General features: G+C 35.2%; 3 pseudogenes across 1 annotated transcript; 1 reads left to right on the top strand and 2 right to left on the bottom strand.

Moving 5' to 3' along the window:
* LOC111296758 (uncharacterized) overlaps window positions 1-13,119 on the top strand; it is a 71,384-nt pseudogene that overhangs the window by 50,118 nt on the left and 8,147 nt on the right.
* On the bottom strand, window positions 1,315-4,541 carry LOC149515717 (disease resistance protein RPP8-like; annotated as a pseudogene).
* LOC149515718 (putative disease resistance RPP8-like protein 2) lies at window positions 5,933-10,830 on the bottom strand (annotated as a pseudogene). The gene is made up of 2 exons (XR_016325920.1): window positions 7,954-10,830; window positions 5,933-7,828 (listed from the first exon to the last, which is right to left on the bottom strand). The product of XR_016325920.1 is annotated as a putative disease resistance RPP8-like protein 2 (transcript).

A 13,119-nucleotide genomic window follows, 5' to 3' on the forward strand; every position in this document is an offset into this window, starting at 1 on the left:
CTAATAGACCTAACTCAATAGTCTATACTGAGAAAACATAGATTAAGAAATTAATCTAATTGTGCCAAGTTTATCCCTAGGCTTGTCAAATAATGAGAAACATAAATTAATCAGGTGAGCAAAGATGCATTAATGCTTTTTAAATTAGTGTTTTCGGCATCATTGATTTGTTTTGGTCGGAACAGATTCAATTTGTTGATGATCGTCCTTTGAATGAGTCAGAAACAGATTGTTTTTGCATTCTTTTGATTTAATCCAATGCTAGAATTCTGGTGTCTTTTGTCCAATCGAAGCTTTCCTTTATTTACATCAAAATATGACTTAGCAAAGATGTTACCAAGCAAGACAAAAATTTGTAGTTTCGTGGTTTTGTAATTCAAACTTTTCAATTTGATTGGTTGGAGAATTATCTTTCTATTTTTTTTCATTAAATAAGTTTATAACTTAAAATTTACAATTTAGAACAACTATTTGAATGGAATATATTATTCAGTCATTTTTTAAAAAATTCAATATCAATAAATAAATGTAGTCCACTAAAAAGCTTCACCTGCAATGTAAGATAATTTTGTTTTTTTCCCACAATACGCATTTATAATATTTAATTTTCTTAATTTTTTTTCGTGAAATGTATTTATCAGACTTTCAAGTGATTTTCCTTAAAATGGTTAAAGAAAGGCCTTGAACGTGGTAAGTTTGAGTGGTTTTTTACTATTTAAGAAAGGAAAATTATTCAAATACGTGGTTGCTGAATGTTTATTAAGGTATAATTAAAAATACTAATAAATTAAATAATTATCAAATAAATTCGTATCAATTATAATATTTTGATTTTTAACTATTTATCATCTTTTTTTTTTAAATATAGAAACTTGGTAAGGAAAACAAAAATAAATTAAAATATGTGTCATTATTCTAACCTAACTTGTAAAATTTAAAAGCTCCATGTGTTAATGTATTTGATAATTTTTTTTATTTTTAATGTTGTGTTTTACTGTAAATAGCGGATTAAACAGATGAAAATGAAAGAGACCAAGTCTTTCCTATATCAACACAAGAATTAATAACAACAATAAATTCTTCAATGAACCATGCTTTGGATTTACTAATTCATTACAGCACCAACACATACTAATCTCAAGACATCGCTCATTATTAGATACAAAGTGTATGAAATTAATAAAGAAAACAAACAAAAAAGAGAATCAGAGAGAGAGAGAGAGAGAGAGATCAAAAGGCAAATGGAGGTGATATCCGTTGCATTCCTGCTCATTTTGCCATATCTAAACATGGATATCAAATTTTATACATCTAAGAAAACATATCTAAACATGTTTCTAACTCAAGCAATTACCATGACTGGCATATGTTCTCATCAAGCGTGAAAGTCATGATAAAACCAATTAAATGACAGATACAAATTAAAGCAAGCATTAAAGCCTACACAATAACATGTAAAGGTTAAAAGAAAGCATCCAGCCCAGCTTCAAGTCGGTGCCGATTAGATTACCCGTACCAAGATGAAAATGACTTTTATAGCTTTTATGAAAAGGATACATTTCCAAATGAACACAAAAGAGATTATCAAAGAAATAATTAATTCACCTGCAACTACTTTGAGTGAGGATTTGGCATTGCAAAATTGGCGTCTTCAATCTTCCAGTGGATCAATTACTTGGATGGAGGGTATGTGGCGTACTTTAAAGAAATCCTCTCCTTCTCTTCCTTGTATCACTTGAATCCTCTCTACCAATGACCTTTTCATCCAATCTAATTTCATTTCTTGGAGAGCCCGAATGTACCTCAACCCTTCTGGAAACATCTGCAATTTTGGAAGACCATCCAATTGTAAACTCCGGAGGCGTGGCATTGCGCCTTCTTCAATTTGCCAATCTTCTAATTCTAATAAATCAATGATTTCAAGAGAATCAAGTTGAAGAAACCCATTGGCAGAGCACATCATTTTACTACCAGTATATGATGAACGCCCTAGCTTGAGAATCCTCAAATGAGGTAGCTTTTCCAGTGCTGCCATCGGATCCAGGTTCATATAAGAAAAACGCAAAGTTAACTTGACAACGTTTGCTGGAAGAGATTTCAAAACATGATGCCTCGAAAGTGAATCTTCTTGCATCTTCCCTATTAAGAATAGTTTCGAAAGGTGATGACACTGAAGAAGGGGTTCCAAGTCTGGATACGATTGTATTGTACTCTTTGTTAACCTCATGTGCAATGATCGAAGGCGGTGTAATTCTTTCAGTGATTTCAGGATAAGCTCGACATCTTTTGATCTCTCAAAAGTTATTCCTAAGCTTTGAACACTAGTCAAGCTAAGCACTGCATTATTTTCGGTTAAATTCTTCACACGTATGAACTTCAAAGTTTCAATATTTTTTAAAGTGTCCCTTGGCAGCAAACACATTTTTACTCCATCCCAAAAAAGTCTGCGATCATACAATAAAATATGCCTTAAACGTTCCAACTTGAATAGAATATTAGGAATTCTCATCAACCCAACACTTTGAAGGTGTAAAGTGTGTAAACTCTTCAACTTACCAATAGATCGTGGCAGGATGATTTCTTTATTACATTTTAACCCCAAATAACTCAAATGATGTAGGTTACCAACTTCACTTGACACATGCCACTTGACGCTCCTTTTAACAAGATTCAAGACCCTTAAAAATTTGAAATTATTGCATTTTGAGATGCTTAGTTTTATCAGTTTCTCGTCTTGAAAGAGTAAAAGGGAACGTAAGTTTAGATTTTTTCCCTTTGTACAAACATACCTTTTGCTAGGATGAATAGCAATTCTTCGTGACATGAATGCTGTCAAGTTGACATTAAGAGGATCATCATTGTTTTCATCAATTGGTGGTGGATGCATAATTTCCAAGAAATTCTCCTCTTGAGCTTTGACCACGCACAAGTCCCTCAAGAGATCATGTATACGACATGTTTTTACACTTGTTCCTGTGTAGTCCATCCTGCCAACTTGAACCAAACATCTATTTATCAGTTCTTCTAGGAATTGTTCAGCTACATCCTCCATCAACATTCCCCCGCTTTCTAATGACTGTGAAATGAAACCTTCAGCTATCCATAATCGAATGAGTTCCTTCTTCGAGATCTCCCAATCTTCTGGATAATGGCCAAGATATAACAAGCATGGTTTTAGACAATAAGGCAAATCATTGTAGCTTAAATCCAAAATTCCATTCACTGCACCATACTGATAGTCTTGTTGTTGGAACCCTTTTAAGTGTGCATGGATGTCTTGTGAACCATCTCCCACTGAGCCCGTGACTTTTTGTTGCTAGCAAGCCTCCCAACACAACAATTGCCAGAGGTAGACTTCCACATTTTCTCACCATCTCTCTTCCCAGCATCTCAAATTCTTTGGAGCCAGCATGAGATTCTGTCTCATTTCCTGGGAATGCTTTCCTGCTAAAAGGCTTCCAACTTTCATCATCTGTAAGAAGTGGAAGCTCTATTGGAGGTTGCAAGGATCGGCAAGTAATGCAACATTTTTGTTGCGTGTTGTGAATAAAATTTTGCTTCCCCTTTTTCCTCGTGGAAAAGAAGGTTTAAGAATATTCCAATCCTCGCTTCTCCAGATATCATCAAGAACCACAAAGTACCGTTTTTCTTTCAATACATCAAAAAGACTTTTCATCAACTCATTCTCTTGCAGTTTATCAATTAGCTCCCTGTTTTTAGAAGGGTCAACTTTTACCAGGACATCATGCAAAACCTCTCTTGGCTTACATTGTTGAGATATAAACGCCCAAGCCAAACAATCAAAATGTCGTTTCACATTGATATGATTGTATACTTTTTTGGCAAGAGTGGTTTTACCTATGCCCCCCATGCCGATTATGGAAACAACAACATGGGGTCCGTCTTCTTCTGTCGTCAACTGGGCCAAAACATCCCTTCTTATATCCTCCAAGCTGACGATATCCTCTTCCTCAACATGTGAGTAGGTTCTTCTTAACCGCTGCTGCAGCATCGTGGTAGCCGAACCAGAACTCTCTCCTCTAGATATCTTATCATAAGCTGGAAGACTTTTGGAAATGTCTTCAAGCTTGGTTTGGATTGCTTTGATCTGTATCCCTGTTTTGTGCCGACGAGAAGGTTTGGTAAAAATGGAGGCGAATCCCATGATGAGTCCGTGAAAGCCTCCTTGATGTGCAACTTGAAGAATGAAGGAGTCTATAACATCTTCTGCTTCATAAGCAAGATCTCTGATTTGTCTCACCAAAGTGCGGCCAAGCTCAGTCTGCTCTTGCTTATAGTCTCTATCCTTCAAGACGCTATTCATCCGGTCTAGTTCAGCCCTTAGGCGCTCCACTTCGTCACGAACTCCACCCAGGTAAACTGCTTCATGAATGAGTAAATCCAAGATTCTTTTAATAGCTAAGGACACAGTGGCCTCTTCCATTTCTCCCGCTGATTGAAAACAGAGGCCAAATTGCTTTTCTTTTCCTAGGATTGCAATCTGTATCTGCAAAATATTCTTAATTTGTATGTATTTCCCTTTGTCAGATGTTGTGAGTATTTGTCTTTGCGGTGAGCCAGTGAGCCTGGTGACCATTTAACTTTGGACAGGAAAAAACAGATGGAGAATCAAAGAAAATCTGTTTTCTTTCATTTCCACTATACTTTTTGTTACTATATCAATTCAATAAATTATCATAACAGACTTTAGTCTTCCACTTTTCGGTGGCTAAATACCTAACCCTTAAAATATTATACCACCAAAGAACAATTATCGAAGACCCAAAAGTCATTTAAAATATTAAACCACCAAAGAACAACTGATAAGATCCAAAAAAGAAAGACCGTTAATGAATTTTAACCGTGTTATTTTGCTTTTAAAAGGTCCCGTAGGATTCTACCATTACACTTTGCTCGATTAGTCAACATCTTGATCTTTAAGTAAAATTTGTTGATAGTTATTTTAATTGATTCAACACTTAATTAATATCATACAACTCAACTAATTACGTCTATCCAAATTTAGTCATAGATAATCATTCTAACCATTACATGCTTTTTTTCTCTTTTATGTTATTGATTTAAATGTTAAAATATGTTTCCAATTCTACCTTTGACACTCTCTTAATCGATTTCTTTGTGATATATCACTCTAATTACCAAATCAATCACCCAAGCAGCCTTTTAATATACTTCCAACACCCAACTGAAACACACATCAACAAATTCGATAAAGAATATAGAATCTTAGCAGGGATGGATGTACATAGTAGTGATGGGGCAGCTGCCCCAGAATATTTTAGAATATTTCCATTTATTTAAAGTTTCATGCTTTGAATTTTATTATCTTTTTCTTAATTATGTTGCTTTTTTCAGTAAATATCTCAAATTTTTAATAGACTTATACATTGTTTGTCAAAATATTTTTAAATATTTTATAAATAAGAAAAACAAACTTTATTGAAGGTGATTAAAAAAACTGATCTGCATGGATTAATTGGATCGGTTGATTTTTCCTTAAAAGCTACTTTCCTGGCCCATTTTGTTGATAAACAGCCCGTCAAACTCTATATTAAACCAAAAAAAAAGGACCAAGTGGCCCATTATTAGCCCAAACCATCTGAACCTCGCTGGAAAAACAAAAGGCAACCAACTCCTGGAACTCAGCCCTCTCAAAAGGCGCGTGCCAGGATAGAGAGAAAGCTCCCGGTAGTGTACAGTTCAGTCATGCATTTCCTTCGCTCGTCACCGTTGCTTCCAAATTACGGAAAAACGCATTGTTTTGCTCCTTCCCTGTTCTTTAAAAAATCACTCTGTTAATTTCTCAGTTCGGTCTCTTATTTAAAATGGAGGAATCATCTTATTCAAATCTTGCTACCAGTCATTTACTCGGCTCAGTTCCCGTAAGCTGCTTAATATCCTTTTTCCTGTATTTTTTTTTCAGTTAATTTATAGCATTTTATTTCATTTTTATTGAATCAAATTATCAAGATCGACGTTTTTCATGTGAATTAATTTCAAATTTGATTCCAATCTTAGGCTATTGTTGATGAAGAAAAGAAGGCCTCGTATGAAGCTACTATTCCTTTTATTTTCAGCATTTCGAAAAGTTTGTTTGTTTACAGTAATTGCGAATTTGTTGAAGGCTTTTTTTCAAAGTTAAATCACAAATTTATGATAGTATGCTGTTTATTAATAGTTTGGATTTTTTACTTTAGCAATTGAAACTAATTTTCATAGAATTTATCGCGAAAATTTGGATTCTTGTCGAACTTGACTATTTCAGGACAATTAGGTTGTTTAGTTGGTTTATGTTTCTTAGTACAGATACTAATTTCTTTCTATTTTTTGGCTTGATGATTTTTTTTCTATGAATTATCTTCTAATGCGTTGGATAAAGCAATGCATGGCTTTTTTCATTTGTGTTTAAGCACATTTAAGCACATATTCCAGATTGAAGGCATTCGAGATTTGCATAGAGGGATATTGCCTGAATATTACAAAGTGGTGCCAGGTGTTGGTATTTGTTTCGTGACCTATGAAATATTGAATATGCTTTTATTAGATATTACCACAAAATAATAGTTCGTGATCTTATCTCCGCAGATGTTTGATCTGCAAGTGAAATGATGGGTTCGCTAATTTGGTTATGTGATAGCACAACACATTGAACTTTCATAGTTCTTGCAGTGGCAAATTTTGTGATCCTGCTGTGAGAAATATATTTTTCCATGTAAATAGATGGAGGGTGACTTACATTCTGATACCAATTGTGATCATCTTTGAATACCCGTTTCCCAGGTACAAGTTTTTACGTAATTGCTGCTTAAATCACTAGCATGTATCGATGCATTTATAACTTCAAATTTTAATAGAAGTTTACCTTCTCTTACAGAAGAGACTTGATTCATTTTGAGTACTTGTCTTTTGTAATTTTATTATCAGTGATTTTTGAAATGCTGTTGCTACTTTGCTCTCTGTACTCAGGATTGGGTTGCAAACTGTTCAGGATTACATCTGGGCTGGCCTTACTTTTTTTTTTTAGTTTCTTTTAATTATTTATTGATGCACAAAATTGTAGTATAGCAGCATTCAATCTCATTGGACTGATTGTATTAACAAATTAAAATTGCATCGGTAAATGCGATATTTCATGTTTTCTTAACTTCAGCATTGAATTTGATGCTTACTTTCTGACAAATCTCATTGCAAACTTGGTAAGTTTTTTGTTTCTGACATCCTTCATTATTTTGCTTGAAGAAATGTGAACAAAATAAGTATGCAACTTAAAAACAGCTTGGATTTTGCTATTATTGCTAGTTTCTCAACAAATTTCTTTTCCGGGTAAGTTCAGAAGAATTTCTGCTACAGATCTTTCTGTTATCGAGCACGAAAATTTTCAATCAATCAAGAATTACTTTTACCCTCCTTCTGTTCTAACTTATCAGTCTACAAACAGCGATGTTTATTAGTGAAGATAAACCGTCAAACAAATTCAGTAAAATAAGAAAAAAGTCTTTAAAAAGAAATAAAATTTAGAAAATAAAACTATCAGTAGCTTGCCATCAACACATGGATAATCTTCGTACACTCCACATTTAAAATCAATAAACAGCCAGTTCATTAAAGCTCATAACCATTCATTTCCTAAAAGCACTTGATCCTCAGAATCAACTATCAAGGAAAAAAGGAACAAATCACACTTTGAAACAATCAAAAAGCAAACCGAAGTGATCCCAGCCTCTTCTTGCTCTTATTGGCACAATAGCTTTTCATGATCAAATAAAGCATCCAACTCCGCCTTGTATCAGTGCCTATCTTATTATACCTACACCAAGATGAAAATGGCGCATATCATCATATCTTATGGAAAGGAAATGATATATTTGAATATTTATAGTCCCAAATAGAAAACAAAAGAGATTATTATTTTATAAAAAGCAAATAACTCACCTGCAAAATTAGAATTTTAAGTCATTCCTTTGTGTGAGATATTTGGATGGAGGGTATGTGGTTGACTTTAAAGAAATCCTCTCCTTCCCTCCCATCTATCACTTGAATCCTTTCTACCAATGACCTTTTCATCAAATCTAATCTCATTTTCTGGAGAGCAGTAATATACCTCAACCCTTCTGGAAACATCCTCAAATTATTTAAACCAACCAAAGATAAACTTCGGAGCCGCGGCATTACGCCTTCTTCTATCTCCCACTCTTCTAATTTTGATAAAAATTCAATTTCAAGAGAATCAAGCTGAAGAAACCCATTGGCAGAGCAAATCAGTTTAGTCCCCCTGTATGAATTCCACCATAAGCGGAGAGTCCTTAAATGAGGCAGCTTTTCCAATACAGCCATTGGATCCTGCTTCAACTCAGATCTCTCTAAAGTTAACTTGGCAATGTTTGCTGGAAGAAATTTCAAAACATGATACCTCAATTGCGGTGTGATTGGCTTGAATCCGCCCTAGGAAACCTCATGTCCAATGACCGAAGGCGGTGTGATTCGACCAGTGCTTTTAGGATAGGCTCAACATCTTTTGATCTCCTAAAATATATTCCTAAACTCTGAATATTAGCCAAGCCCAACACTGCATTATTTTCAATTAAATTCTCAACCCAAATGTACTTTAAAGTTTCAATATTTTCTGAAGTAATCCTTAGCGGCATCCACAAATTAGATAATAAAATATGCCTTAAACGTTCCATATTGAGTAGAACTTTAGGATTTATTGTTAATCCATTACTTTGGACATACAAAGTGTGCAAACTTTTCAACTTCTCAATAGATCGTGGGAAGATGATTCTTCCCTCACATTTTAACCCCAAATATCTCAAATGAGGTAGATTACCAATTACACTTGATACATACCACTGGATTTTCTTCCTTTCCACAACTTTCAAGACTCTTAAATTTTTGAAGTTTTTGCAATTTGAAATGTTCAATTCTATCAATTTCTCATTTTTAAAGAGCAACAATGAACATAATTTTGGATGTTCTCCCTTCAAAGAAACATACCTTTTGGAAGGATGAATAGCAATTCTTCGTGGCATAGATGCCGACAAGGTCACATCAACTGGCTGAATTGGCTGAATAATTTTCAGGAAAATTCTCCTCTCGAGCTTTCTCCACGCACAAGTCCCTCAAGAGATCATGTATGTGACATGTTTTCACACCTACTCCTATACGATCCCTCTTGCCAACTTGAACCAAACATCTATTTATCAGCTCTTCCAGGAATTGTTCAGCAACATCTTCCATCAACATTCCTCCGCTTTCCATTGATGGTGAAATGAAACCTTCAGCAATCCATAATCGAATGAGTTCCTTTTTTGAAATCTCCAAATCTTCTGGATAATGACCAAGATATAAGAAGCATGGTTTTAAACAATAAGGCAAATCATTGTAGCTTAAAACCAAAATTCCATTCACAGCACCATACTGATGGTCTTGATGTTGGACCTTGTTTAAGTGTGCACGCATGTTTCTTTGAACCATCTCCGACTGAGCCCGTGATTTTTTAGTTGCTAGCAGTCCTCCCAGCGCAACAATTGCCAGAGGTAGCCCTCCACATTTTTTCACCATTTCTCTTCCTAGCATCTCAAATTCTCTTGAACGAGCATCGGACTTAGTTGTATTTCCGGGAAATGCTTTCCTCTTGAAAAGCTCCCAACTTTCATCATCAGTAAGAAGTGGAAGCTCCATCGGGCAGCTACAAGGATCCGTATGTAATGCCACATCCTTTTTCCGTGATGTGAATAAAATTTTACTACCCTTTTTTCCTCGTGGAAAAGCATGTTTAAGATAATCCCAATCTTCACTTCTCCATATATCATCAAGGACTACCAAATACCGTTTTTCTCTCAAGACAACAAAAAGTCTTTTTATCAATTCATTCTCCCTCAATTTATCAATTAGCTCTCTTTCTTCTTTAGAAGGAGAAAGAACTTTTATGAGGACATCAAGCAAAACTTCTCTTGGCATAAATTTTGGAGAAACAAAAGCCCAAGCAAAACAATCAAAATGTCGTCTCACATCGATGTGATTGTATACTTTTTTTGCAAGAGTGCTTTTACCTATGCCCCCCATCCCGACTATGGAAACAACGACATGAAGTCTATCTTCTTCTTCTTCTTCTGTCATTAACTGAGCCAAAACATTCCTTGTCATGCCCTCCAAGCCAACAACCATCACTTCCTCAACATGCGAATACGTTCTTCTTAACCGCTGCTGCTGCTGCATTCTGGAAATAGAGCTAGCCTCCTCTCGTTCACCAGATATCTCATAAGCCGGAAGACTCTTGGAAATAGCTTCAAGCTTTGTCTGGACTGCTTTGACCTGCACCCCTATTTTGTGCAAATGAGAAGGCTTGGTGAAAATGGAGGTGAATCTCTTGATGATTCCATGAAAGCCTCCTTGATGTGCAATTTCAAGAATGTAGGAGTCAATAACATCTTCAGCATCGTAAGCAAGATCTCTAATTTCCCCCACTCGGTTGCGGAGACGCTCGTCTTGTTCTTGCCTATGGTCAGCGACTTTCAAAAAGCTCTGCATCCGCTTTAGTTCCGCCTTCAGGCACTCCACTTCCTCACGAATTCCAACCAGGTAAACTGCTTCTTGAATGAGTAAATCCGAGATCCTTCCAATGGCTAAGGACACAACAGCCTCTTCCATTTCTCCTGCTGATCGAAAACAGAGGCCAAAGTATTCTTCTTTCTCTAGGACTTCAAAGTGAATGGCGGTTCCATAGTGTGCGCAAAATAAAAAATTTTGGTCTCATATAGTGTTTAAGCAACTCATTTTCCTGCACGAACAGACGCTATAAAAATATTAGATGAACTGTCTTTTGGATTATTTCATTACAACACACCAACTACTTAATAATCGGATGAAATGGGAAACAAAACACATCTAATTGTCTCTTTCAAAATGAAATTCCAATGTTTTAGTGTTGAAAAAAAAAAAAACTTTAATTTAATTCTTCAAATAAAAACAAGTATATTTAATATTTGTATAGGTGCTTGTTTGTCATAAGATAGTGTCACGGGTCGAGACTTAAGCTCCGAATCCGCGCGGCTCCGGGACCCGGGCATTCACCCTTCCGGCGTCCCAGATCAGCCTTCCTGCCACGGTTCACACCCTTGTGAGGTATTGTCCGCTCTGGCCCCCTGGCCTAACGGTTTTGTCCTACAAAAGGTGCCTCACAAGGAAGAGATAGTGTGAACCTTTATATACTCTAGTGACCTTCCTATTATGTTCGATGTGGGATTCATGACTCCCCTTTAGGTCCGTGACACTAAGACTTTCCTGTCATTTGGTTTTAAAGGCTCTTTTCCTGGTTAACTTCTTTCTCCACATATTTTTCAAGTAGTGTGGGAAACTCCCACTTCTTTAAAAATATCAATAATACTTGGCCGACGAAGCTGACATGAATTTGTCATCTTTTGTTTGTCAAACCGATCATTATGAAATTAGTGGAAATTTGGAGGCAGGTTATATGAAACTTCTTCAGAGTTCAACAAAGAGGTAAAAAATGAGATTAAAATTAAAAAAAAAATAAAAGCCTTCAGCCAATTCCTTTTAATTACCATGTTATTATCATTAGTAACAACTAATAAGCCTTGATGTTTAGTAGTGATTATATCGGTCAAATAATTAAATTTTTATGGACTATCTGATAATTTCAAAATTTTAAACCTTTTTATCAAAATACTATTTCTTTATCCAAAACTTGTCTTCATTATGGCCTAATAGGAAAAAAAATTCTCTTTTAATCATAGACCTTTTATCAAAAAGGAGACGAACCATTATTAAATATTTTTTATTGTGTTACTATGTTTTAAGAAGATTCGATCAGGAAGAACTAAGTGAATGTAAGAATATCTCGCTTTCTTTTAATCTCCAAGAAATTAATATTTATGGATATTTGCAGCCTGGCCAATCCCCAATCCATGACTATTATGCATTTTCCATGAAACATGATCACTGACTATAGAAAAGTAAAGGGAAAAAACATTTTAAGTTGAAATGAAGTTGACAGGCTAACTACTATAGATCTTCTAGCTCCATGGAGAATTTGCCTTATCTTTTCTTGTTTTATTTGCATTGGACACGGTCATGGACAGACTATATAAAAGTTAAAAAAAAAAAAAAACTATATAAAAGTTAAAAAAAAAAAACAACATTTTAATGTTGAATAGTAACCATGCATACTAATAGAGCAACTTCCAAGTAATTTACTGACAACAAATAGAAGACCAAACCAATTATGTTTCTATTTTTCGTGCAAAAAAAACACGATAATATCTGGGCGACATTGAAGATAAAATGAGTTTGTCATCTTTTGTTTGTCAGACCAATCAATAGGGAATCAGAGGAAATTTGGAAGCAATTACACGAAACATCTTCAGAGTTCAACAACGAATAAATCTGTCCACAAATTTTTTATTTGAACTATCAAATCTTAAATATTTAACAATGAAAACCAAATAATATCTTTTCTTTCCTTTTTTTTTTTTTATTGATTTTGTCATATCCAACCAAGATAATTTTTTGATAGACGCTCTTGCTTGTAGTCTGCATCCTTGAAGAAGCTATTCATCCGTTCTAGTTCAGCCTTTTGGCGCTCCACTTTCTCACGGACTCCACCCTGCCAGTAAATTGCTTCATGAATGAGTAAATCCGAGATCCTTTCAATAGCTAATTAAGGACACAACAGCCTCCGCCACTTCTCCTTTTGGTCGAAAACGGGGTCCAAATTACTCTCTTTTTCTAGGATTGCAAACAGATCCGTCTGTATGTATGACACCGGAGTATCTGTACTACATACAACTTGAGTTGAGACTAGAGTAGACTTATTCAAAAATAAGATGGACCTATCCTTAGTCCAAATCTACTAAAAAATGAAGAAATAAGGTGGGCTGAAGCAGGAAGATTGCATTCACACTAGCTGGAAAAGAAGAGCATGAATATGGATTGGATTGTGGTTAAGTTCATTATCATATAATCTGCAAGAGTAAATGGACAAATTATGTTCACATGCAAATTCCGTGATTTAGACATGATTTTAGGCATGATTCTAGCAATGCAATCTGAGAGTTTCCGAGCTTAGTGGGATGTTCC

The sequence above is a fragment of the Durio zibethinus genome, chromosome 12 (genome assembly GCF_047325235.1).
Source record: "Durio zibethinus cultivar Kanyao isolate XHJ-2024 chromosome 12, ASM4732523v1, whole genome shotgun sequence".
NCBI classification, from domain to species: domain Eukaryota; kingdom Viridiplantae; phylum Streptophyta; class Magnoliopsida; order Malvales; family Malvaceae; genus Durio; species Durio zibethinus.